General features: G+C 42.8%; 1 protein-coding gene across 2 annotated transcripts in view; it reads left to right on the top strand.

Moving 5' to 3' along the window:
- Positions 1-2,486: 2,486 nt before the first annotated feature.
- The window catches only part of Slc16a12 (solute carrier family 16 (monocarboxylic acid transporters), member 12), a 79,093-nt gene continuing 55,657 nt past the window's right edge, over positions 2,487-25,922 (top strand). The window contains exon 1 of one of the 2 annotated variants that reach the window (XM_006527078.4): positions 2,487-2,914. The gene's annotated coding sequence lies outside the window, so the exon portion shown is untranslated. The remainder of the gene's footprint in view (positions 2,915-25,922) is intronic. The other variant, NM_172838.4, reaches the window with a different exon arrangement.

The raw sequence follows: 25,922 nt of genomic DNA, 5'->3' as shown, positions 1-25,922 counted from the left end.
ACTGTGTAGTCCAGGCTAGCATCCACTGGTAGGCTGACGATGTCCTTTAATGTCTGAGTTTCCTGCTTCTGTCTCACACACACAAGGAATGTGAGCATGCGGCACCATCACACCTGACTTATTTGGTGCTTGGATTGAACCCAGGACTTTGTGTATGGTAAATCGCATCCAACCAAGTGAGCTACATCAGAACCTGGCCTATTATTTTCGTGTATTTCGTGTATTTCTACATATTTCTATTTCATGTGTACTTTGTGGAGGTCGGAGAATAACCTGAAACAGTAAACTATTCTTTCCTTTCACCTTGCACGTCCCAGGAATTAACCTAATTTTCCCTGATGTTATCTTGTTTTGTCTTTTTTAAAGTCAAAGTTCTTCTTATATAGCCCAGACTGCACTCAAATTCGCCATCCCTATGCCGTAGCTTCCAAAGTGTGGCGATTATTGGCATGTACACATCACCAATTCCTAAGTCCCAAAGGTTAAAAAAGCCTGCTAGGGAGCATTCAGAGACAAACAAAATCTGAATACTGTCAAGGATAAAACAACAGAGACATTGCTCTTATAGCTCTGGGCTTTCCCAGCAGCCCTGTGAGTGGTGACTTTGAGGGAAGTCTGAAGATTCATCTTATTCCCCAGAACTTCTCAAAAGAACTGGTTGTCCTATATTATTGAAATAGAAGACAAGACCGATTTGCCCCTAAGAACAGTATTTAACTGGCAGAATGATTTTTCTCAAAGACAGAGTTCCCAAGCCTTTGACCTAAAGACCTCCATAGCCGAGGGCTCAGGGCTCACTGCTGACCCTGCATTTATGAGCTTATGATTAATGCTAATGAATTCTCCTTCTTGTGTGTGTTTTAAACACACATTTACTAATCCCTTAGATCTAAACTAGTTTCATACTAAGTGAAAATAGTCCTTAAATTCAGATTTAGACTTAGTGTGTAGGAAGGTCAACAGAGAGGGAAACAAACTTACAGAGAAGCCTGCAAGATGAGAAGGGCCTTAGCTAGGCAGGAATTTTGTTTGTGCAGTGCTGGGGATGGAACCCAGAGCTTCAGAAACATCTGTTTAAAAGTCTAGGGTGGAGCACTCGCTCCCTCACTCTACTCGATTGTTTTTAGAATGCCAGCACCAGGGCACTGACCTTGGAAGGACTGGGAGTTGAAGGCAAGCCTGGACTGAAAGACTCCGAGAGGAGCCCCTCGCTCAGGCCTCAGGACAATAGCGGACACCCAAGAACTCACAATAGACCAAGCTTGATGCAAACCACATGAGGCTTTATTGGGGAAAGCCAGAACTCTGGGGACGACTCATATCCCACGCAGGGGTAGAGGAGTGGACCCCGAGGGGAAAGAGGTCCCAGTTTTTATAGGCCCTCAGGGGAGAAAGGAGAAGGGGGGGGGGAGTAGGGGATTTCCAGATCTAAACAATGTCTATTCTCAAGAAATGGGTATGGGAGGGGTACAAGGAAAGAGTCTGGTGCAGGTGTAGCAACTCAGGATTGGCCGGGCTGTGGTTGCTGGGGAGATTTTCTGACTCTTTCTCAGCAAGCAATATCACAAACACCTGGCAATGGGCTTCATCAGTGGGCACACACTTGGGTTCAATGAACAGTCAAAACATTGGCAGACACACAGGTTCAAGGAGTGGCCAGAGCATTGTGCACCTCTATTTTTCTAAATCAGTGAAGCTAGTTCTGCTAACACTGACATCTATCTTGCCAATTCCAGGGCTTCTGTGTCCTTTTACATTCTGTCAGGATCTTTCAGGACCACATGGTATCACATGTTCTTCAAACACACAACCTTCGTGCCCAACAACAACAAATCCAAAGTACAATATTGCCTACTATTGACCAGTGGGTTCCCGTTCCTCTCAATTTTTCCTGAAAGCTTAATTTCTTTTCTAACTTTGCCGTTCGTCATAATCAGCCAGGACTTTTGTTGAAAAGAAGACATTTAGAGGTTGGCATTTCTAACCAGTTCCTAGCTTGCGTCCGTCTGAAGGACCATTCTGAATTGCGATAACTTCTATGAGCTTGAGTCTGACCTCGTCAGTTCAGAGACTTTGCTTTTGCCTAAAAGGATACCTGAGGGGATGGCTAGCCTGGAACCTGCAGCACACAGTGCCTCCTGGAGGGCGGGGCAAACACCATTTACCCCCCCCCCCCCAGCCCCAAACACACACACTGTTAATGAGCCTGTTAATGAACCTGTTAATGAACCCATTTTCTCCTCTCAGCAAGAGAGAGAAGCAAATGTTCTTTTATTTTATAGAGAAACTGAGACTCAGAGTTAAGTTGACTGCCCAAAGTCATGGGGCTTTGTGGGGCGAGTTGAACTCAAGTCTTTAGGACTGACTGATCTGTGTAATGGTCTGACCAGGGTCCCGGTCCTTGCAAGATGCACGTGCAGGAGACTTTGTACAGCTTCTACTCTTTGACCATGCAGGGACATATCTTTTTGAGAACACCCAGCCTTCTTTAGTGTAGGTCCCAGCTACACAAGACTGTTACAGAGAGAGCCCTGCAGTCCCCAGTGAGCTGGCTCACGACTCGCGGGCCTAAGCATTACATAACCTGGAGGCGCCCCTCCTCCCCGCGCCCCTCACCCGTGGTCAAGCCCCCAGCGCAGAGCGGATCCGGGGACAAAGCCCGTCCGCCGGCAGGGCAGAGTCACCCTCGGGGCTGCGGTGACTGAGAGCTTTGCTTCTCCGGGGCGGGGCGGTGGGATCTCCCTAGTGACAGTGTCCGGCGGGCGCTGCCTGCGGGCCCCGGCCCCTACGGCGCCTCCGCCCTGTGCGCTCCTCCGCCCCTCAGCCGGGACCGGACTCCAGAGCCGTGGGAAGGGGCCGCCGCGAAGGGGACATGTGGGCTCGCCGTCGCCAGCGTTGCAGCTGTCCCCGCGAGGTGAGCACCCGTGGGTCCCGGGATGTGGGCGGGCGGAGACCGGACAGAGGACAGCGGAGCGCACGCCGGAATCGGCGCTGTCCCGGTGCGGAAAGCTTTGCTTCTGTCCTTAAGGTTTCCCAACTCCGTAGAAACAGGTGGCTAGGAATCGAGATAGGGCAGCAGAGCTGGACCTAGACCTCGGGAAGGACGCAGGCGCTCCATTCTACATCTATCCCGGAGCTCAGCTGTGTCTAGATCCTAAGTCTGGCCACTTGTTGGGTTTAGAATGGAAGCACGTGCCCACTTGTCCTGTGTTCTGGAGTGTCTGGCTGGGTTTCCAGGCAGGTGGCTGCAGAGAGTGGCTTTGATCTGTGTCCTGTGATTTCCAGATGCGCATTTCCCAGGCAAGACAGACCGCCTTTCCCCCTGGGTTGTCCGGTGTTCTTGCTTTTTAACCCTCTCCTACCCACCAACCGTTTATTATCCTTAGGTGATCTCTTTAGAGCACACCGGCCTTCCCGTTTGGAATGAATTAAACTTAATTTCTCCAGTCGCTCCTTACCCTAAAGCAGCCAGCCCTGTATGTTTGGTGCAAACTGGTGATTCAGTGTTCTGGGCCACTCGCTTGCATTTTGTCTGGCCGCTGTTCTTCCCAGCTTTGCTGAGAGCTATGTGGGCATTCCAGCGTCTCTGCTAAACCTAGCCCAGAAGGAAAAAAATCTTCGGGCTTGCCAAGTTCAGGAAGACCCTGTGGCTACGGGTATTTGAGCTCACTAGCTGTTGAAATCTGCAGCTGCTGGCTGTGTAATTTCTCCCCCCCACCCCCACCCCCACCCCCAAGTCACACTAAACTACAGCTAATGGTGTGCTAGCCACCCGTGATGCCTGGCTTATGACTGTAGAAAGTGTGAGCTTTGGATACTGAGAGACTGGACACAATCACGTATTACTTACAGGATCTTAGAATTGAAATGAGTTTTAGAGAATCTATTAGATTCAAACCCTTCAGTTGAATAGCTTGGGAAGCTCAGAGCCATGTCTGCAAGGTTTGTTAAAACTTATATCTTTAAGTGTAGTTGGGACCAATATTGAAATCCAGGCTTTCTCCCTGTCGTCCTGGTCAGTGTTTAGGGTATTTTGCCTCTATGCATTTTAACAACAACCCCGGCACCATATGACTAGACCGGCCCAAGCATATAATTTTCTCATCCTTGTAATTACTCATCTGCTTTTAACCTGAGAGAGTTCTGAACTAGATGAGAGGTCGATTCAGTCAAACTGCCTTTGTTGTGTAAGTGTTAAAAGTTAAGAACACTTTAAACCTGGGATGATGGTACATGGCTGTAATTCCAGCACATCAGAGACGGGAGGCAGAGGACTCTTGGGAGTTCAAGATCAGCCTGAGCTACATAGTGACTGTCAGGCTAGTGAAGGCTACATAGGAAGACTCTATCTCAAAAAAAAAAAAAAAAAAATGGAGGGAAGAAAGGATGACAGGAAGAAAAGAAGGCACACATGGAGAGAAAGCAGGAAGGAAGCGAAGAAGGAGCCTCATGTTTAGGCAATGTTTAAAATTCTTCCCATATGAAGATGAATATGTGGATACTTCCCAAATAAACTCCCAGGAAAAGCAAGGATAAGTTGGAATAAGGTTCCTCTAGTGGCTCTGGAGTCCAGATTCTGTGCTTCTTCTGGTGATAAATGGCTAGTAATGAAGACATGATCTGAGTGATTTGCAATGCTGAGCTGTTGCAAGAAGCGTGGTCCGGAGGTTCGTCATGAGTAACTCGGTGATCTGGAACAGAAGTCACGGCTTAGATTTTAAAACTGTAGGCTGATTTAGCTAATACCACTGCAGCATATTGCATGCTTCTTCAACTTAATTCGATGTAATAGGTATTTATTGAGTGCCCACTGTATGCTCAGTGCTGTTTTGAGAATTGGGTAGGTGTCAGTGAACAAAATGAAGGACTTTGGCTCTGAAGAGCTCAACTTGAAGTTCATTAATCGAAAACTTCCCTGGAATTCTGTTAGCCAGGTGGAAGAGAATTTCAGTTTTACGTTAAGCAGGGAAACAAATGTGAATGTTCTGTCTTCAGATCCGGTCAACTTGCTGAACTTATAATCATGGGAAACGAACAACTCTCACAGTTGCTTTGATGTTCATGAACTGACTTGGGCTACACCGTCATGTGCCTTATTGGTAAACCTGTCACCATGGTAATTTTTCTCTTTGAATTACAGACATTCCAGATTTAACATTCTCTCAGCTGCATTTTCTTCAAAAAGCACAGTTTGCAAGCTCAGGCATGTCTGTAGTTGTTAATAGTGACTTATCGAAATGATCTAAATGAACTTGACAGGTTTTTGGTCATATAAAGCCACACCAAAAAATAAAAAAAAAAGTCAGTGCAGTGTTTGGGTTGTTTTTGCATTCTTCACTTAATCCTTAGGTTTTTTTGTTTGTTTTGTTTTGTTTTGTTTTTTGTTTTTAAGTTACAATCTGTAAGGTACTTTCTTGTGAGTACCTTTCATGACTATCTAAAAACTCACCCATTGCTATGGTAAGATTTAAGTGAGAAAAATCAAATCACAGTGGAATATGTTGGAGGATTTGAGCAGAAAAAAGATTCTCTGTTTCGTGTGTGTGTGTTTAGCAGGTTTAGGTTTGTACAGGTGAGCTTGCCCATGCACTTGTGAGTGGAGGCCAGGGACTGGAGTGGTGGAACTGGAATGCCTTTTTCTCTCTTCTTTACCTGATTGATTGATTGACTGATTGTTTGATTGATTGATTGATTGATTGATTTGCTTGAAGCAGTTCTTCTTACACGATTTGGAGCTCGCCCTCTGGGCTAGACTGACTATCCAGCAAGCCCCTGGCATCTTTCTGTCTCCACTGACTAGCACTGGGAATACCGACAAGTACTGTCACATTCTGCTTTTACTTGGTGTTGGGGATCCCAGCTCAGGAGCTTCATGTTTTAGTTGTAAGGACTTTACCCACTGAGCCCTCTCCCCAGGCCCTTGTTTCTAGTTTTAATTTCTTTTACATCAAGTCTATCAGGAAATCTCATTATCTAACAGGGCACTATTTTAAGTGGCCTTTATGAAATGCTTAGGTAAGGTCACAGCTTTTGGTGTTTGCTACACTGTTGGTTCCTTCCTTCCTTCCTTCCCTCCTTTCTTCCTCTCTCTTCCTTTCTTCCTTCCTTCCTTTCTTTCTTTCTTTCTTTCTTTCTTTCTTTCTTTCTTTCTTTCTCTCTTTCTTTCTCTTCCTTCTTTTTCTTTTCTTTTCTTTTCTTTTCTTTTCTTTTTTTTTTTTAGAGATGGCCTCACTATGTAGCCCTGGCTAGCCTGGAGCTTACTATGTAGACCAGGATAGCCTCAAACTCACAGAGATTTGCCTATTGCTTCCCAAGTGCAGGGATTAAAGGTGTGTGTGACCATGCCTGACTGTTTTCTCTGTTCACTTCAATTTGCTCCATCGTAGATGGTCCAGAGGAGTGAGTTGTTGTAGTCAGGTAGAATGTTGCAGATCACCTATTATTCCATAAGCACACTAATCTGTTGACTTAATAGATATTTATTGGATTGCATAGTAATAATTTGTGTAAAGACTGTATTTTGCTGGTGGTAGGAGGGGCTGTAAAAAGAATACACAGCTGAAGGCTGAGGTGGGTTACAGCCTGGCCTGGAAGAAAAGACATTGAAGGTTTATCCGGGCTACCATGACAGATAGATAACTTGGGAATGGAAAGGGAGGAGCCTGTGTGTAGGCTGTGAGGAGTTAAAGGCTGGGGAAGGCTTCAACAGAAATGTGGACACACTGGGTGGCTCCACAAAAGGTCAATAGCGTGGAAAAGCTTTGTTTCCCTTTTCTTTTGTTGTACTGAGATTGAACCCCAAGACTTACCTGCTGCACCAGCACCCAATGACTGAACCACCCCCTAGTCCCACTTTCTTTCTTCTACTTAAAAAAAGTTAATTTGACAATTTCATACATTAGATGTTTGATTATATTTACCCCTCTCTCAACTTCTCTCAGATTCACCCCCTATTCCATACCCACCCAACTTTGTACACACACACAACCTATGGAGTTCAATTTGTGTTGCCAATACAGTCTTGAGTATGCAACCATTCACTGGAATGGTAGATAGTCAACCTACCTAGGGACACACCATTAAAGAAAACCCATTCTCTTGACAGCTATCAATTCACAATAGATCCCTAAGTGGAGGTGGGACTTCATACCCACATCTCCCTTTCACGTCAAAATTTTGTTAGTTTGATCTTGTGCAGTACTCAGCCCCAAATGGGACATCTATACTATACCTCTTCACCAAAGACCCGCGGGATGTCTCAGAAAAGGCAAAAGCAGGGGCAGAAAGATGGTAGGAGCCAAAGGAGGTGAATGACCACAGCGAGTCAGTGTTTTCTGACATAGCAGGGAGTCACACATATGAAATCACCGGGCAGTAGCAACATGCATAAGACCACTTGCTGGTTTTTGTCTGTTTGTTTTGTTTGTCTTGAGATAAGGTTTCACTATGTAGCCTGGTCTGGTCTTGAATTTGTTATATAGAAAAAGCTCACCTTGAACTCAGAGAGATCCACCTGAACTGCTAGAATAAAGGGTGTTTGCCACCACACCTGACGGACTTGCTTCATTATGAAGACAGATAAAGACTGTCTTATAGAGACTAATTGGCACTGTGTTGGGTTGTGTTTTAAGCACATCACTTCTGTACCCTGAGCATGCTTCCCTATCCCAGGTAATGAAGTATTGACCAACACTAAATCAACTCATTGGGCTAACAGTTTTATTTGGAGATATAAACTGGTTGTTGCTTGAAGCATAGACATTGCTATGGAGTATCATTGTTGTAAGCTGATATGCTATGGTCGTTCTCACTCAGGTGCATGCCGAGAGTGCTATTTAGTCTGTGTAGGCCAACTGGATTTGCTACAATTTTTTTTGCTATATAATTTGGCTATAATATATTGCTATAAGTTTGCTGTTGAATTAAACATTCCCTGAACTAATTTCATGTTAGTATTAAATGAAAAGTACTATTACCATGAATAAGTTGATTGCTACATGGGCCCATGTCTTACCCATCTTCAAGTTATTATAATGTTCTACCTGAGAAAATTTACTTATAAAGAGAAAAGTTTATTTTGGTTTACACGTTTTGGAGATTGTAGTCCAAAATGGAGTAGACCTATTGATGAGTGTCTTAATGTGGGTGTGCATGGTAGTTGGCAAAGAAAAAGGTTCACTTTATAGAAGCAAAAACAAAGAAAGGGCAGAGTTTCACAATGCTCCTTAAGACACATCTCTAGTAACCTAAAGATACACTATAAGACCCCACTTGTTAATTGTTCTGGAACCTTCTATTAGTAGTCCTTTAGAGATCACACCTCTAACTCATAGACCTTTGTAGGTCTGATCAAAAATGAGATTAGAATTGCCCAAGAAAGTCAGACAAACTAACAGAGCATCAGTGCACCATTCTAGAAAACACTAGAAGCAAGTTACAAAAGGCCATCCAGTGTATGATTCCAGATGTTCAGAGAAACACATTTGTGAATTGAAAATTGGTTTGTAGTATCCAGGTAATGGAGGTAGGGTGAACTGGCAGAGACTGGAAATGGTACAGGGTTCCTTGAGATGATGCCTTGGGTCTGAATTTGATGGTGAAGCTGTTTGCAGAGATTATGATTATACTAAAGCTAATGGATTGAACATTTTAAAATGGCTAAGCTGGAATCAGACATGCAGCTTAGTGTTAGACTATTTGCTTGGCATGACTTGACATGACTAAGGCTCTGGGCTCAGTTCTTGGTGACATGAGAAAACGAAAATTGAAGATGATCAAGTTGGAGTTTCTGCTATGTTGATTCTATCCCAATTTAAGAAAAGAGTGGGGGAGATATTTTGATTGGGAAAGCACTTGGTTTGCAAATATGTGTTGCAACACAAATCCCCTTAACTCATGTCAATCGCTCTGCCTGTGGTAGTATGCACCTACAGTCCAAGTGCTGGAGAGTTATAAACAGGTGGACCACTGGGGCTCATTGACCAGCCAATCTTTATACTTGGTGTGTTCTAGATCAGTGAGAGACTTGTCTAAAAAAATATCCAATGGGACCTGAGAAATGGCACCCTACATTGTCTTCTGACCTCCACACCCCCATACATATGCACCTGCACGTACATGAACGAGCACATACAATGACATATCATAAAGTTTAAACAAGTCAACATGAACTGCAATTTAGACATAGAGTGGTCAGCCATAAAATAATTGAGAAGTAGAGTAAAAATATGTAGGATTTTGTACTCAGAAACTTATTTTTTTTACAATTTCTTTAAGGTTCCACTTCACTTTTTAAAGAAATAGAACCAAGAAATATGAATTTGGTCTAACCAACTGCCCACAGAACAGCATTCATGACTCCATATACAAAGGCTGGCAAATTAACTTATATTCACTTATATTAAAAACTGAATAAGAAGCTGCAAATATATCATATCAGCTTTTCTACTAAGTTCTAGTGGTCTGGTAGCTTCCGTGGAGAGATTGTGTAGTGTCTGATTCTGAGCTTTCTCTGTATATTCCGAGAATAGCTCATGTTTTGGCATCTGCACGAGCCTTCTTGTTTATCGGCCTCTCAAGGATACAGAAATATGCACTCAAAATTATATGGGAGTCCTGAACCCAGTTTTCAGACTTATAAATCATTATAAAAGCCAGGAGTGTGTTTCTCTCTAAACCCTAGGTGATGACCCCCTCATTCGAGTGTGGACACAGAACATCAGCATAATGTGTGAACTACACCAACCCTTAAAACTCACCACCCCCAATCTTCATACACTGTAAATCTTCAATATATTCTTGAGTGCAGTTTAGCATTTCCTGGATTATCTGCCATATTACAAACTGAGAGTACAACTACTTATTTCTGGAAAAAACAGTATTGTTTTAGCAACTCTACTTCACTCGATGAAATACTTTCCATGGAAATGAGATCATATTTATCTATTGAAAACAGCTGCATTTCTCGAAATAGCAATTTCAGCTCTCTAAATCTGGAATCTCAAAACAGTCATATAGTGGCACACAGAGGAGGCCACCAAGACGCAGAAACTTTCTTTCACAGCAATCCAAATGGCTTTAAGAAAGAGAACTTCAGGTAGACAACGATCATGCCCAGTCTTAATGGTCAGAATTCAGTTCTTACAATAGGGGAATTCAAAGTCACAGGCGTAATTAACTGATATCACGGTCAGTTGTTTGTTCTGGCTGATGTGTAACACCTTTGTGTCCATGTGTCCATTCAAGTCTCCATGCCAGTGGTTCTCAGTGCTGTCTATACGTTAAAATCACCAGAAGGGGCAAAACTATCGATGTCCCCACCCAAAATCTTCCCATTAAAGAGCTCTGAGGTAAGGTAAGAGTATCAGGAGTTTATAATACTCCCATGTAACCATATATGGATCACTGATCTATATATGTAAAAATTTTATTCTACCTCAGAAAAAAATTATTGAAACAAACAGTTGTTAAGATATTTTCTAAACATGTCTTTTTGGGGGTATTTTAAAACATGTCTGATAAAAAATTAAGTAAAAATTTTTCTTTTACGTAAAAAAATTTCTTTTTGTTATACAGTGTCTTTTCAGTATGTGGGAAGCCTTGCTCAGTGGTGGGATGGAGTTTCCTCTTCTGTGGCATTCACTAAGCTACTTTTTATATAAGATCTGAACCTCAAATTTTCCATTGCTACAAAATGACAGAGACTGGATACTTTGTAAAGAAAAAATAGCTTATTCAGACGAAAGTTTTGGAGCCTAAAAGTCCAAGATCGGTAAACATTATTTGGTCGGCATCACATCATGGTGTAAGGTACCACGGTTGGATTGCATGTGAGAAGGAGAAGGCACATAGAAATACTGACAGGATGCTAGAGAATGGTTGCAGGAGAGGACTAGACTACTTTTTCAGAACTAACTCATCTGACAAGACGAGCACCAATTGTTTCCAAGAGCTCCCAATGACCTATCTCCTTCCATCTTGGAGTGGTTCTGCCCCCTCTTAATATTGTCACTCTGAAGATCCATGGACTTTGGGGGGAGGGGGGATACAATTCTCATTTGCCATTGCACTAGCCAAACTGCATAATCATAGTTTACCAACTAATTCATTGGCCAGCCTTCCTTTACATGGCTTTGGTAATTGTTTTTCATTACAGGCATAATTCTGAGACTAATACCCTGACCTTTGTCTCTGTAACAATTGCTTCCTCCGAAATACCTTTAAAGTTTTTTTTCCTACTTTCCTTCCCTCCCTTCCTTTTTTCTCTTTTACAGGGTTTTACATGAGTTAAGGATGCCTGCCAAGTCATTGTATAGCCCAGGCTAGGCTTTAACTTGTGACTCCAGCCTCAATTTTCTTAGTGCCAGGATAACGGGTATCTGCCACTATGTCTGGCTTTTGCCTTATATGTCTTTACATGGACTGAGTTGTAAACCTGATCGGTCAAACTTATCTCTGCATACCTTCTCTTTTATTTGATTGCATCAAAATAGGTTTTCAAAATATAGGCTTTATATGCAAAAGATATACTGTGCTCTTATAGGAAAGAAGTTTAAATACTGTGCTATGTGATTAGCACGATCTGTTGATTTTAGGTTGTACTTGTCCTTAGGCTTTCCATCTTGGAGAAAATGTGGCGAGGTGATTACCACAGAACCTGGAAAATGAACAACAAACAAACAACAATCAAAAACTTGCTAATGGAATTACTTAGAACTAACTACCGGGCTGGGGATGTGTTCAAGGGCAGAGGGCTTGCCCAGCTAGTGTTGAGGCCCAGCTTTTGATCCTAATACCAAAGGAAACAAAGAATAACAGCAAAGGCAGAACAAAAGAACCATACAACCAAGAATAGCTGTTTTTTGTTTCTTTGTTTCTTTTAATGGAAAGGTAATGCACATCTTAAGACTAGTAAGATGACTCAGCCAGTGAAGGTGCTCGCTGCCACAGGCCTGACCTCTGCTCTGCATTTGATCCACATGGGGGATTCAGAGAGTTAACTCCTAAAGGTTGTCTTCTGACTTCCACATGTCCCCACACATCCACAGCGAATAAATACAATGTAAAAAGTAGTATCTTCATGGATCTTGTCTGGTGATTTAACAGCCTTTTACAGATTTCTGACATCTTGAAGGATACCTAGGGCCTGGGTAGGAGCCTGGCTTCAAGCCTTAGGCTGGTTCTTGTGTCCCCTTACAGCCTGTGAAGGTGTGATGTCCAAATTTTCATGACTCGGCTTCCTAGGAAGGTGTTTCTTGAACAAGCAATTTATCAGCTAAAACAAGTTTGTAGTAACTGGGCCATGTTTCTACATTTCAGGTATTTTGTGCGTATCTGTCCAGTTTGGTTTGGATTCTGATTGGCTCTGCTTCTAGAAACTAATGTGCACCGGTGTTGAAAAGTGTCAGGGAGACTCTAGTATTAGTGACTGTAAATTGCGATCTGTGGGGAGAGGCACCAGTCGTTAGTTGGATATTCAGGGCAATAAGTATAAATTCTGACTGATAAGTATAGAGGTTCTGTCTAAGATAAATATTTTATGAGAGAGTATTATAGATAGAAATAAGATGGTTCAAATATAAGATTCTGGGTACTAGCTAAGCTAAACTGGGTACCCTTCTCTGACATCATGTTAACTTAATGCAAAAGTTTGGTCAACGGAGCTCACTTTATATTTTAGTTAAAGGTCAGTGACAAGGTCTTACAGCATAGCCCAAGATGCCCTAGAACTCTGTGTAGCCCTGATCAGCCTCACACACCAATCTTCATGTTTCCACTTTCTCAGTACAAGGATTGCACCCACATAAGTCACTACACTCAACTCATACGTTATTCTTTCATTTTTCCCATTTATATGTGTATATAATTGCCAAAAAGTTGGATGGTACCATGTATGCTAATGTGTGTATGGACAGTAACATGATGGGATCAAAGGCAAGGACATTTGTTTGAAAACCCTGATCTCTGGGAAAATCTCTGGGACCCCTTCTTAATGTTCATAGACATGCAGAAAGGTAGATTGAGACACAGGAATGGACATTGTTGTATTCAGCTTTCACATAAAATGATGTTAAGTAGTAGTATGGTTTATCAATTAACCCTGTGTCTAAATTCACCTAATGGGATGGGCTCTGCTGGGTCTGGGTGTGTTCCCACAGGGTCCTGGCATAGGTCCCCATTCTCTGTGTCTCTGTGATTTGTTGTGTTTCATTGACCCAGACACATTGGTGTTTACAGCCTGCTTGAAATTGTAGTTGCAAGGATCACCAGCCACTACATTACTACTACGTTAACTTAAAAACTGGTGGTGAATGAGCTGGACATAATGGTGTGTACCTTTAATCCCAGCACTCAGGAGGCAGAGGCAGAGGCAGACAGATCTCCCTGAGTTCAGAGGTCATACTGGTCTACATAGTGAGTTCCAGGCCAGCTAGAGCTCCATAGTGAAGCCCTGCCTCAAGAACAGAAATAAAACAAAAATTGATGTATATTTTAGAAAAAGCCTAACCACTAAGGTAAAGAATATGCTCTATCAATAAGACACCCAGAGCGGTTTACTTAGTAGTCTTAGTGTCTCCCTAATAGAACTGACCACTGCATGAAAATTAAGTGTTGTGCATTCCTTTCTTTCCTTTTGGCTTCTTTAGGCTGCCATCTCTATTTTCTGTGTTCAGAAAAAAAATATAATTCAGAGAACTCTATATTCTAATTTTTTAGAGATGAAGTTCCCACTAGTATTTCAGGTGAAAATTCAATTCTCTGTAAAATATTATGATCCAACTGTTCATGTGGCTGAATGAGCTTATCTGCTCACGAGGTAGATGGCCGCTGCCTGCCCAGCAAGCTCTGGGCTCTTTGCTATGTGGGTAGCCCGCAGGCCTCCACCTTAGGAACAACCAGGTTTAGCAACCTGCATGACTCACCAGCCTTGTGTGGGTGTTCAGGGCCCAAGGCACTTCAGATAGCCTTTAGGGTCAAACCATTAAGGATATGTAGATGTCAGAGGGAAATATTCTAGACATGCAGGGTAGCGGGTACAAAGGCACTGGGCTGGAAAAGCACACACTGAGTGAAAGTGCTTATAGTTCTTCAAAGTGATGCTGGAAGGGTCACATGCAGGGCACATAGCTAGGGTCCTAGGGAACAGGCAGGACCCTGGTTAGGATCTTGCATATTATACAATCTTTCAATTTTGCTTTGGTAGTTTGTTGGTTTATTTGTTTCTCTTCCTCCTCCTGGTTGTCCTCCTCCTCTTCCTTTTCCTGCTCTTCCTCCTCTACCTCCTCTTCCTCTTCCTCTTTGTCTTTATCTTGTCTTTTCCTCCTCTTCCTCCTCCTGTTCTTCCTCTTCTACCTCCTCCTACTCCTTCTCTCCTCTTCATCTTCATCTGAGTCTTTTCTTCCTCCTCCTCCCCTTCCTCTTCCTCTTTCTCCTCCTCTTCCTCCTCCACCTCCTCTTTCTCCTCCTCTTCTCTTTCTACTGCCCTGGAACTCACTATGTAAACCAGGCTCCCCTTGAACCTTCAGAGGTCCATCTGCCTCTGCTTTCTGGCTCCTGGGATTAAAGGTGAGCACCATCATGTCCAACTTTTTTTGATAATTTCTTAACAGATGTGGAGTGAAAAAAATTAGCTCATGTTTCAGACTAATAACTCTGAATGAGGATTTTAGAGAAGCCCACTAGGGTGCTGAGGTAGGTGTCTATTGAACCTGGGCAGAGGGGAACTAAGGTTAATGATTGATAGTAACACTTCTCTTTATATTCTTGATGCTCACTGTTCTGCAGGGCTTTTAGTAGAGACATCAATGGGCAGTTTGATATTCTGAGCACGGAAGGCAAACTTTGAGCACCATGTACTAATACAGTCGGTTGAAATCACACACCTGGTTGTGATTAGCTGGGGAAATTCCGAGAGAGAATGGAAGAGAATAACAAGGCTGCATCCCTACTGCACCCAGGCCATGTCTTGGCCATTATACTTTCAAAAAATACTCAGTCTGGCCATATGCTGACCCTTCCCACTGAGCCAAGACTGGGAGGCAGAGACCCTATCTTATTTATAGACTCACTGTAGAAGAACTTTGGAGAGAAATTTTTGTAGATGTGTGCCATGTTTATGTAATGAATAGTGTAACCCTTCAGAGAATTTTGGTGGTTCCTACTTAACCAGCTTTGTTAACTGACATGGTACATGCAATGGCTTGAATATGTCTTGTCCCCAAAATCAATGCGAAGTCACTTCTGTTATGAGATACAGAGGAATGGACCCACATGGCATCTCTAGGAGGTATTAGCACTCTGCCTTTATGAAGTGATTAATCTATCATGTAATTCATAAATTAATGGATGTATAGGTTGTCTCTAGGATGGGTCTACTATACAATCCAGTTGGGCTAGGTCTCTTACCATATTTCATCTTTATCATGTGATGTTCTTAACTCTTAACTGCTTTACTGCTCTGATATCAAGGAAGCCATCACCAAATGTAGCTCTCTGACCTTGGACCAAAGCTGTGAGCCAAATAAGACTTCCTTTCTTTATAACTCTCTTAGTCTGTATCACTGTCTTCTAGCAATAGAAAACAGACTTGGTTCCTTGACTTATGGTTAAGTGCTATGTCTCTGTTGAATGAGTACAACAACATATCGTGAGTGGTCAGAAGAAGAGACTTTAGCACAAGAAAGGAAGAAGTATGGCTCTGTAGGGAGGAAGGGTAAATAAGAGAAACTGTCATGGAAGTTAGGAGAGCAGCTTCAATGAGAGAGACAAGTGCAACACTACACAAATGTTAACTGGTGAAGAACATAAATTAACCAGCAGACATGAAAGGTAATTGGTGGTAAAGTCAAAACCAGCTTGAGTGGCATTTAGTGAAGGCAGGAAGCAAAGACTGTTCCACAGAGGTAAAAGGGCAAAGGGGCAGGGAGAGGCTATGGACAGCTACAAAAGAGGTTAGGCTCCAGAAGGGAAGAAAACGACTTTACAGTAGTGGGAGAGAAACTGTATTAAAGGGTTGCAGTGTTAGGAAACTTGAGCATAACTGTCTATACAGTCTCTAAGGAGACAAAGAGAGAACAGGGCCAGCTAGGAGGATGGGTGGGGAGAAGAATGGTGAGGAAGGGGCTTATGAAAGTTGAAACTCAAATACAGTGAGAATTACCTAGCTTGAGAGCTGAGAAGAAAAGATCTGAGAGGAATGCTCAATGCTCTTATCATCCCTAGATTCCAGAAGGGTTGCTGTCTGTGACAATCAGTTGACAGTATGACTTACTCATGCATAGCTGAGATGGGCTGCAGAGAAAGCTTGTAAGACACAGCTAGGTTGTGACCTCAGAGATAGAGCATGGATAATAAGTGGAGTCTCTCTGTCACTGAAGAATGACTCTTGGCTGGTCTGGACCTAAGAATGCTGCAACTCCGTCATGTGTAGCTATTAGGAAGGATGTACAGTTAGCTAGCCTCTTGTCGAACAACAGTCCAGTAGCTTACATCTTGGCCTTTAATCTTTAAAGAAGACCTAGAAGAATTGACTTGGAAAAACAACACATTGCACAAGTAACTTGGAGTGCTTTAGTCAAACATCTTCATTGTTCTAAGAGGAGTCTGTACTCTGAAGGAATCTCCTGTCGTTTTTCTTTGTCATACTTCTGGTTTTTTCTCCTGGAAATGTGCAGCATGATGTTCTCTGGGTAGAGAGAGCCATCTGAAGACCATCTAGTTTCCAGCTGTGGGACTGTTATGACATGTGGAAGCAGGGGTCATGGGAGAAAGGCCAGAAGCTTCAGTGTCACGCAGTGTGGTGTCCTCTGCTTCTATAGTTAGCCGTATGATGGGAAATCAGAAGTCTGTGTTCCATTTGTACAGCTGGACATACTATGGTCTTCCTTCCTGCTCTGTCCAAGAGGGATTCTGAAGTCTGAGAGTAAGGTTTGAGCTAACTGTGAGCAATCCCACATGAGAGGCTATGGAGCAAGCATACAGATACAGACTGTGGGCTGGGTCTGACATCAACCTGTGTGACATGGACAGAAAATCTGTCAGATGGGATGTTTGGGGATGCAAGTAATAGAAACCTGGGCTTAGCCTACCTTCTGTTCCTTCATGTATTGGGAAATCCAGGATAAGATCTGGGCCAGTGAGCCATGTGTATGTGTGTTTCTCTGCATGTGTACATATCTGTATGTGTGCATGTGTGTGCATGTGTATTGATGTTTGTGTATGTGTGCATATATATGTATGTGTGTCTATGTATTTGTGTGTATGTTTTATGTGAGCAATATATGTATATATGTATATAGTGGTGTAGATAGTGGATGTGTATGAGTGTACATTGTATGAGTGTGTGCATGTGTGTGTGTCCGTGTGAGTATTAGTGGGAATGCTTTTAAAATACTTGATGCTTTTCTTTGCATGGAACAGATATGAGCTTTTTCTGTGTTTATGCTTTTGGAGTAGAAGAGAAATTTATGATCCATTAATGTTTGCCTGTTCATTTTTAGTTTTTCAATTTTTGAGATTATAGTCACATCATTTGTTATTGCCTCCTTCCCCTTTTCTCTCTTTCTCTGTATATACCTAAATATATAAACGTGACCTTCTCAGCTCACATAATGGTATTTGTAATTTTGTTCTGGGCTGACCATTTGGTATTGGATACCCAACTGGTGGCTCTTCTTTGAAGAACACGATTTCTGCTCTCAGAGCTCCTTTGCTCCCTGTATGTCTAGGGTTGAGGGCTTGTGGCCTTACTCTTTGTGTGTGTGTGTGTGTGTGTGTGTGTGTGTCTCTTCTTTTTGAACTTCATAAAGAAGTCACTCGTAAATTAGACTTAGTGACAGAGAGGAGCCATCAGTGAGGCATGAAGTTAGGAAATGAAGAACGGATGTTTGTTGTTACAAATTGCTTTAAGCGCCATTGAGATATAAATCTGCTCTATAATTGGTTGATATTCTCAAGATTGTCTTTCCATAAGAAGATCCAGGTCAAAGGGCTTACCTGTTTTCCTTATGTCTAGATGACCACTTGGTGCACGAGTGACTTTAACTGATAAACAAAACACCGTACATTAATAATGTCATGGTTGGACTATGCTGTTTTCATGTTTGTGGTGTTTTTATATTACTGTAATCAAAAATATTTCCAGAAAATTTGAGTTGTTCTGATACCATATAACTTACCACTCATCTTCCTCACATTTATAAAAAAAATGTTTTGTGGGTTTTTTATGGTTTGGTTGGTTGGTTTAATGGCTCAGTCTGTTCCAGACTTTAAGGTAACATGACCCATATCAACTCCTTCCCATTAATCTTTCAGATTCTAGGGAGAAGCTAAAATTGTGTCTTGACTCACCCTTCCCTTAGTGTGAGCTCCTTCTGGGGCTCTAGGCCTGTGCTCGCAGACTCCCTGGAGGCCTGCCTCACAGACACATCTGCTTTTCATTCATTGCCCTGGCTCTCACGCTGGGTCCCTTGCTATATTCTGAAACCATTTGTGAGTAATTTGATGGGAAACGTGAAGTGGGAGATTCCAAGTTTTTGCTGATCAAGTGTGTATACGGGATATTTGTTTTGGAGCTGTGGTGGAGGCCAAAACTTTCATTGGCGTGACTTGATGTTCCATACAATCCCTTCAGCAGTGCCTGGTGTGCTTTGCTAATTCTTCCTACATCCCTACCTTAAGAAATGTTGCTGGCAAAGCTTTGTAAGAATGGAAAACCAGCCATAGGTCTTGCCACTATTACTAGGTAACTGTGAGAGCACATGTTTGTAAGTGAGAAAAGGGGAAGTACACATGTGTGTGTACTTGTGTGTGCACATGTATGTGAGGCCAGAGGGCAGTCTCAACTGTCTTTCCTCAGTGGTCTCTGTCTTGCTTTTTGAAACAGGACCTCTTATGGCCTGGAAATTTATGAAGTGGGCCAGCCAGTGAGCCCCAGGAATCCAACTATCTCCACCTCCCCACTGCTAACTTTTTGTTGCTTAAAATGTGCATTCTAGGGACCAAGCTGGTCCCTCATGCTCACTTTACATTCTGAGCTATCACTACAGCTCCCTAAATAGTTTTTTTTTTAATATAAATATCATACTTGGGACCACACTGCCTATAATGTGACAACCGCTTATCTTTTAAACACCCAATATGTTAGATATGGCAAAAGAAAGAGAAAAGAACAGGGCCACACCTGCCATGAAGGGGCACAGTGGCGTGGACCACAAAGCATGACTAGGACATGGGGAATGTGCCAAGAGAATACTGTGCTGTGTGATTCTGTTCTGTGTAAGCTGAGCATGGAAACGGAAGAGGCTTTAAGTCTAAAGTGCCCAGGCAGGGCTTTCTACAGCAGTGTATGGGTGGAATCATCACAATAAACTTAGCGCTGTGGGCCTATAAGCAGTATACTTCTCTGAGCTCCTTGTAGAAAAATGGAGACGCAGAGCATAAGCGGCTTTATTTGTCTTCTTCAACGAGTGGGAATTCTGCTGGGTTGCAGAGGGAAGTCAGTGCTGAGAGAGGTGGCTCATATGGACTGGCTGTCTCTGGTAGTCCTGCTTCAGTCCTCCATACCCTTGAAGGTTTTCATGTTTCTAGCAAGTCTGTAGTAAGGGTGCAGATATTTGTTATTTGGGCTCCTATGTCAAGAGCTTTTTTAGATATGTACCTGGAGTACATGCATTTTGTCAGACCAAAGACTCACTCCTTAGTGTGGGGACTTTCTGCTGTAGAGCGATAAGAAGCATGGAAATTATATGTGCTACAGGAATGGCCTTTGGGAATCCATGTGTCCCAATTCCTTGAAATTGCTGCCAAGTTTCTATTGGGCCAAATACCTAGTATATGTCTTTACATCCCCACAAAGCTCTATATAGGAGGGCACTATTATAGGCTGTCTCCAGGAACTTGTGTTTAAGTCCTACCCACTGTCAAAAGTCAAATTGACAGATTTAGGTGAGACATCTTAACTGGCTTCCTCTTTATCTGACTCTAGAGTCAGACAGAATCTCATTCAATAAAACAGAATGTGTGGTCAGATGAACCAGCCACCGAGGATGGTTTTCTATAGAATGCAAAACCAGAGCTAAGAGGGATTTGGTTGTTTAAACACGAAAGCTTCACATGATTGCTTATTGAGTTGATTGAGTGCAGAATCAAACCCAGGGTCTCTCACGGGCTCTTCAAGAACCAAGGCATGGTTCAGTCCCTGACTTTCTGCAGACAAAAATTTTGCTTTGTCATCCAGGCTGGGTCCAAACTCAAGTTCCTCCTGCTTCTGTGCCCAAGTGTTGGGACTACAAGCATGCCCACCCCCATGCCTGACTCAGAATTACTTCTTTTTTACATGTCAAAGCTAAGAGGTTTCCCTTGTGTGAGTATTTTTTTTAAAAAAGTCACACGAACAACTTAGTTTTGCTTATTAATGTAGAACCTGAGGACAAGAGATTCCATATGGCTTTGGCTGGTTAGGTCTTGTGCTGGGTTGATCCAGACCAATGTCTTCCAGCACTTCTATTTACCACTCCACAATGTGATGGTATTTGGAATGGGGTGGGGTGTTTTTGGAAGTTACTCAGTTTAGACAAGGCCGTGGAGTAGAGAGTGCAAACTAAGATTAATGTCCTTATGAGAAGAAGAGGAGAAATATTACTTTCCACTGAGCAATTGCATTCACTGAGGAGAGGTGAACATATAGAGAAAGCAAACTGGGATGAGAGCCCTTACCAGAGCCTCTATGCTGGTCTCTGGTTCACAATTCTCCCTCCAAGCCCCCACAATGATGCAGAGGAAGATCTGCCATTTGAGCCACCACCTCTGGTACTTGTTTTGGGATTGCCTGAGAAGACAGTGAGCGCTGCAGTCCTTCTGAGGGGTCACCTTTTTTCTTCCTTGCCCTTTGTGATGCTTGCCCTCAATGATTCTTTGTCTTTCTGGCTAGAAGTTCTCAATTTCCATACATCTTGTTCTCAAACCTCCCTTAGAAACATGAGCTACTGAAACCTGAACCTCCCCTTTTCTTCACCTGCTCCTGGGGACATCTGCTCCCGAATGTGTGTAGCTCCTGGACCAACAGAGGCCTCTCTTGGCACTTGTTAGAAGTGTTGATCTCAGTGTCTATGCAAAGCTGACAAATCTGAGGCGTCCTTTAGTGGAAGTTAAACCAGCCCCATTCTTTAAGATTTCTGTGAGCAGTCATGCCCCAGCCTCCAAGTGTACATATCATGTCTTAGTTTGTTTTGTTGTTACTGTAACAAAGTGCCCAGGACTGGAAGATTTATAAAGGAAGTGCTATAACACCGCGGTCTGATAGGGTACCTCGGGCTGCAATATAACACAGAGCAGAAGGGAAAGGAGAAAAGGGATCATTAAAGAGGCCAAGTGTATGGGTGGCTTCATTTTATACAGACCTCTCCTTTTATACATATAATGTAGTTTTATGGGGTTTAACCAACTCCCATGACATGAGAATTGACCCCTTATGAAGGTAGTGCCCTGTGACCTAATTATCTTCTACCAGACTCCATATTATAATGGTACCAACTGCCAATACTGTAGCACCAGCTTCCAAGTTCTTAGCACATGAACCTTTTAGAGGCAAGTCTGGATCCCATCTCCCTCTTGTGATCTAGTCCAGTTTATCTACAAAGTATTCTGATGGTCTACTTTTAAAGACAGATTTATCATAACTTATTCATATTGACCTGTTTATGCTAGTTTATTCCCCTGTGGCTTGTAACACAGTACCACAGACTGAGTAACTTTTAAGGGAAAGACAATGATAGAAGTTCATACTTCTGATCCATAGCCAGGGGCTGATTTTGGTGAGTGGCCTTTTCTGAACTCTAAGAAGTTCCTGTACCTGCCTACTCAGATCCTACAATAACTTTTAACTCTACCTTGACATAGTAAGGTGCCCACAGAACAAGTTCTCAGCCTCACAGATTTATACATGTCCAATGCTATTCCTAGGGAAATGTGAATAAAAGTCTACTCACCCCAGAGAGGAAAACAACACAAACCAAAGTACAGATACCATCAGAGTCCACCGTGGTGAACCCGTTTATTTTGGGTGTATGTTACTTACAGGAGAATAGATGAAGAATTACTATCAGGAGCAGAAGTGACTCAGACAGTTACTTCACCAAAAGCCCACTCCAGCTCATAAAAGCCCGAAACCTGCACCAAACTGCACAGCCTGCAGGTAGTTCAACAGGTGAAGCATCCTTTCCAGGTGGTCCAGTTGGTCTGAGCATCTTCTAGGCAGCTCTGTTGGTCTCTGTCCCCCCAATCCCGAGGCGGCTTGGCTGATCTTCTGTTTCTTTCAGGTGACTTCACCTGTCTCTTCTAGCATCTTAGTTTATCTGAAAGAATCTGGCATCTGTCTTTACAGTTTATATACAGTTTACATACCAGAAGAAGGAGTCTAGTGATTCTGGTCAGTTTCATGGACTTCCTAAAGCTTTTGAGTTGTTTAACTTCCAGAGCTTAACAAGCTTCCCAGCAGAATGGAAAACTTTACCTCCCATGAGAACATCCTTTTGTTTCACTTCCTTTGTAACATCTGGTATCTTCAGTTCCCTCAAAGATGAAAATTTTGAACTCAGAGAAACTGCTACAGGAGGGATGTGTGGCCTCCCTTTGAGCTCAGCTTTGCATCTATGCTTTGAGCAGTCTGGCTGCAAGTCAGAGTGTCCAAAAGTTCTTGCCTTTGCTTGTGTGCTAAAACAGTTCACGGGTGTAGGACAATGCTTTGCTTGACTATGTGAAGAGTTTACCCCAAAGGATACATTCAAGAATATAGACCATCATCTAATTGAAAAGATAGGGTAGGGTACAGTCAGGAGCTCAGGATGAGCAGGCATGTCCCGGGGAGATATGGAGTTGCACACTCAACTGATGTGTGTGGATGGACTTTTGGGTCTCCTTCTCCCCAGATGGTGTCTTTCTACAGTTTTATAGAGGCATGATTACTTAGGCATGGTCGATTAAATCATTAGTCTCTGCTCATTAAGACACTCTTCAGACCCTCTCTCTTTCCAGGGTTAAGGGTGGAGTGTCTAAGTATATAGCAACCCTCCAATCACATAGCTAATTCTTCTGGCAGCCAGTTCCATTTAGAGCTTCCCCCCACCCCCAGGAGTCTCCAACCAACAGTCACCTCATTAACATGCAAGAACTTATGGTTTCCAAGATCTTTGTTTTCTTAAAATGTCAAGTGTTTTAAGAGTTGCATGCCAGGAAACCAGGGCAGGGACCGAGTATAGTTTTCTTATTATGTCAAGAACAGATTCATACTGTTGTTATGTATTCCTTATCAGTATCCATCTCTAGAGCCTTTTTATGTTTTCAAACTGAAACTCCATACACTGGCCCCATTCCCTTCTCTCTCTCCCTCCAACTTCTGGCAACCTCTGTTTTACTTCCTGTATGTATGACTTTAACTGTTGCAGACACATCACCCCCTTGGAACCATGCAGCCCTTTTTCCTTAGCCCCACCCTCTAAGCTTCACTTGTTTTGCAGCCTCTGTCAGCATTTCCTTCCCTTTAAAGCTGGTCACATGGTGTGCAGAGAACACATTCTGTCCACCCAGTCACCTGTCAATACACATTTGGGTTGGGTGGCTTTCACTCTGGGCCAATTAGGAATAGTGATATGGTGAACATGGGTGTACACATGATGGTTTGAGGGCCTGCATCTAATTATTGGAGGGAAATTGCTGGATTCTATGGAAATTCTCTTTATAACATCTTGAGGATGTACCACAGTGTTTTTCACAGAGACCACACCATTTTACAACCTTATCAGAAAGATACCAGAGTTACAATTCCTCTACATCCTTACCATCATTTTCTTTTGCTCTTACAATAACCATTGTAATGCACTTGGAGTTACAATTTTACCCTTTAAAAGTTATATTTAAACACACGTGTATAAAGATAAGTAAATAAGTAAGATTTCTCACATATTTCCTACAAATAATGACCAGTTTATTGTTTAAAATTTACCAGTTTATTGTTGTTATTGTCATCTTTTTACTGTATTTTCTCCTAGTCTTGCCTTAGACATATAACATGCCTATAACATGGCCACGGAAAGTGTTCTGAATTGGGAGTCTAGTGCTTCCTTTCCAAAGCTGACGGTTGCTCCCCTTCACTCTAACAGGACCAGTTTCATGAGGCCCAACCTGCATTTTATTATTTATGCTGCTCAAGGCTAGCCTCAGGTGCTCCTGTTTTGGGGGACTTCTCTGATCAGTAAAGCTGAACAGAGGTCCCTGGCAGTAGATTAGACCACTGACATGCAGATCAGCTTGACACACTTGCCTCTTTACTGCCTTGTACATCTCCACTGCTTTCTCTATCTTTAGCACGAAGACCTCTCCTTTCCCGTTTGTTCTCTTACCACGGTTTGTCAGGTCACCTTAGTTGACCGCAAGAGGAAGGGAAGCGTGCTTCCTGTTCTGTAAAACTGTGTGCTCTGTAATTTTCCAGTAAGTTTTAAAGCCCACAGCAAATGCTTGTCTCAGCTTAAACAGCAGCCATGATATAGTGAATTGAAGGGGAAAAGGCACAAAAAATATTTTCATGGAGCTAATTACTACCTCTTAAAAAGTAAAGATTGTCATCACATTGACAATAGAATTCGGGTTTTCTGGTAGCCATTGGGATAGATGACGTGCAGGCTAAGCAGGTGGATTAGAAAGTTTTGTTTTGTATTTGTCTGCTAGGGAGTTTGATGGGACTAGTGTCTAGTCAAGGGCCATTTTATAACCAGTAAATTGACTTTATGAGATTTACCATTTTGATCGATCTTCAGCGTCATTTTCTGAAATGAGTGTTTGCTTTTGTTACTGTGGCTGAGATATAACTCTGGCTTAACTCTGTTTGAGAACCAAGAGTATGATGCTCACTGCATCCAGGCTGTGGGGAACCATGTGACGTGGTGCCATTGTTGCCTTTGTTCAGATAAGGGAGGAATCGAGAGCTGATGACTGCTTGCAGGGAAGGAGTTGCTATAAAAGATCAGCTCAGTATCGGAATGGGCGAGGCAAGTTCATCTCTATCGTTTTCATCATTTTACACCTAAGCAACAATGTCTCTGCTTCTTTCTCCTCAGCATTTCCTCCCTGGGTTCAGATTTCTCAGACTTTCCATGCAGAAGCGGCTGATGCCTGCAGGGCTTGGCTCTCTGTCTCCTTCCTCCTTTGTGCTTCCTGCTTTCAGACACAGTGGGTTATCCAGCTCCACAAATCTTCCCAGGCATTCTGTTCTTTCCCTTTACAGTAGTCCTGGCTAGCACAGGTCTTAGGGATCCAGATGTGGTGGCCACAGTGCAAACTCCATTGGCAGCATCCCTGCCACTCTTACTGTGGAGTTTTGCTCATCAGTTACAGAGGGTCCTCAATTTATGAAGATGTTTGACTTAAGTGATGATTAGTGATGATTGTCAACTTGCAAAATCTAAAATCACCTGGGAGATGGGCCTCTCAGATCATCAGTGGGAGACTGTCTTGATTATGCTAATTAGACTGGGAAGACCCACCACTGTAGGCAGTACCATTCCCTAAGCAGGAGACCCTGAACTGTATAAGCCTGGAGGAAGTGAGCTGAGCCCTGGCCTGCATTCATCACTGCGGACACAATGTGGCCATCTCCTTTAAGATCCTGGTGCTTTGAATTCTCCAGCGGAACGGACTGTAACTTAGAACTGTGAGCTGAAGTGAAGCCCTTTCTCCCTTGTGTTGGTTTTTGTCAGAGCATTTTAACACGACAACAGAAAATAAACTAAGACAACTTATGACTAGTTTCAAACTTTGAAATATCATCAAAGTGATATATATTTGGTACAAGCCATAGTTCAGATTGTGAATTTCAATCTTGTTTTAGGCTAGCGATACTCAGTAAGGACACTCTTACGCTAAAAAGTGGT

Source organism: Mus musculus, chromosome 19, assembly GCF_000001635.26.
Source record: "Mus musculus strain C57BL/6J chromosome 19, GRCm38.p6 C57BL/6J".
In the NCBI taxonomy this organism is placed as follows: domain Eukaryota; kingdom Metazoa; phylum Chordata; class Mammalia; order Rodentia; family Muridae; genus Mus; species Mus musculus.
The sequence above is the reverse complement of the archived record's forward strand: the minus strand, read 5'-3'. Positions and strand labels throughout refer to the sequence as shown.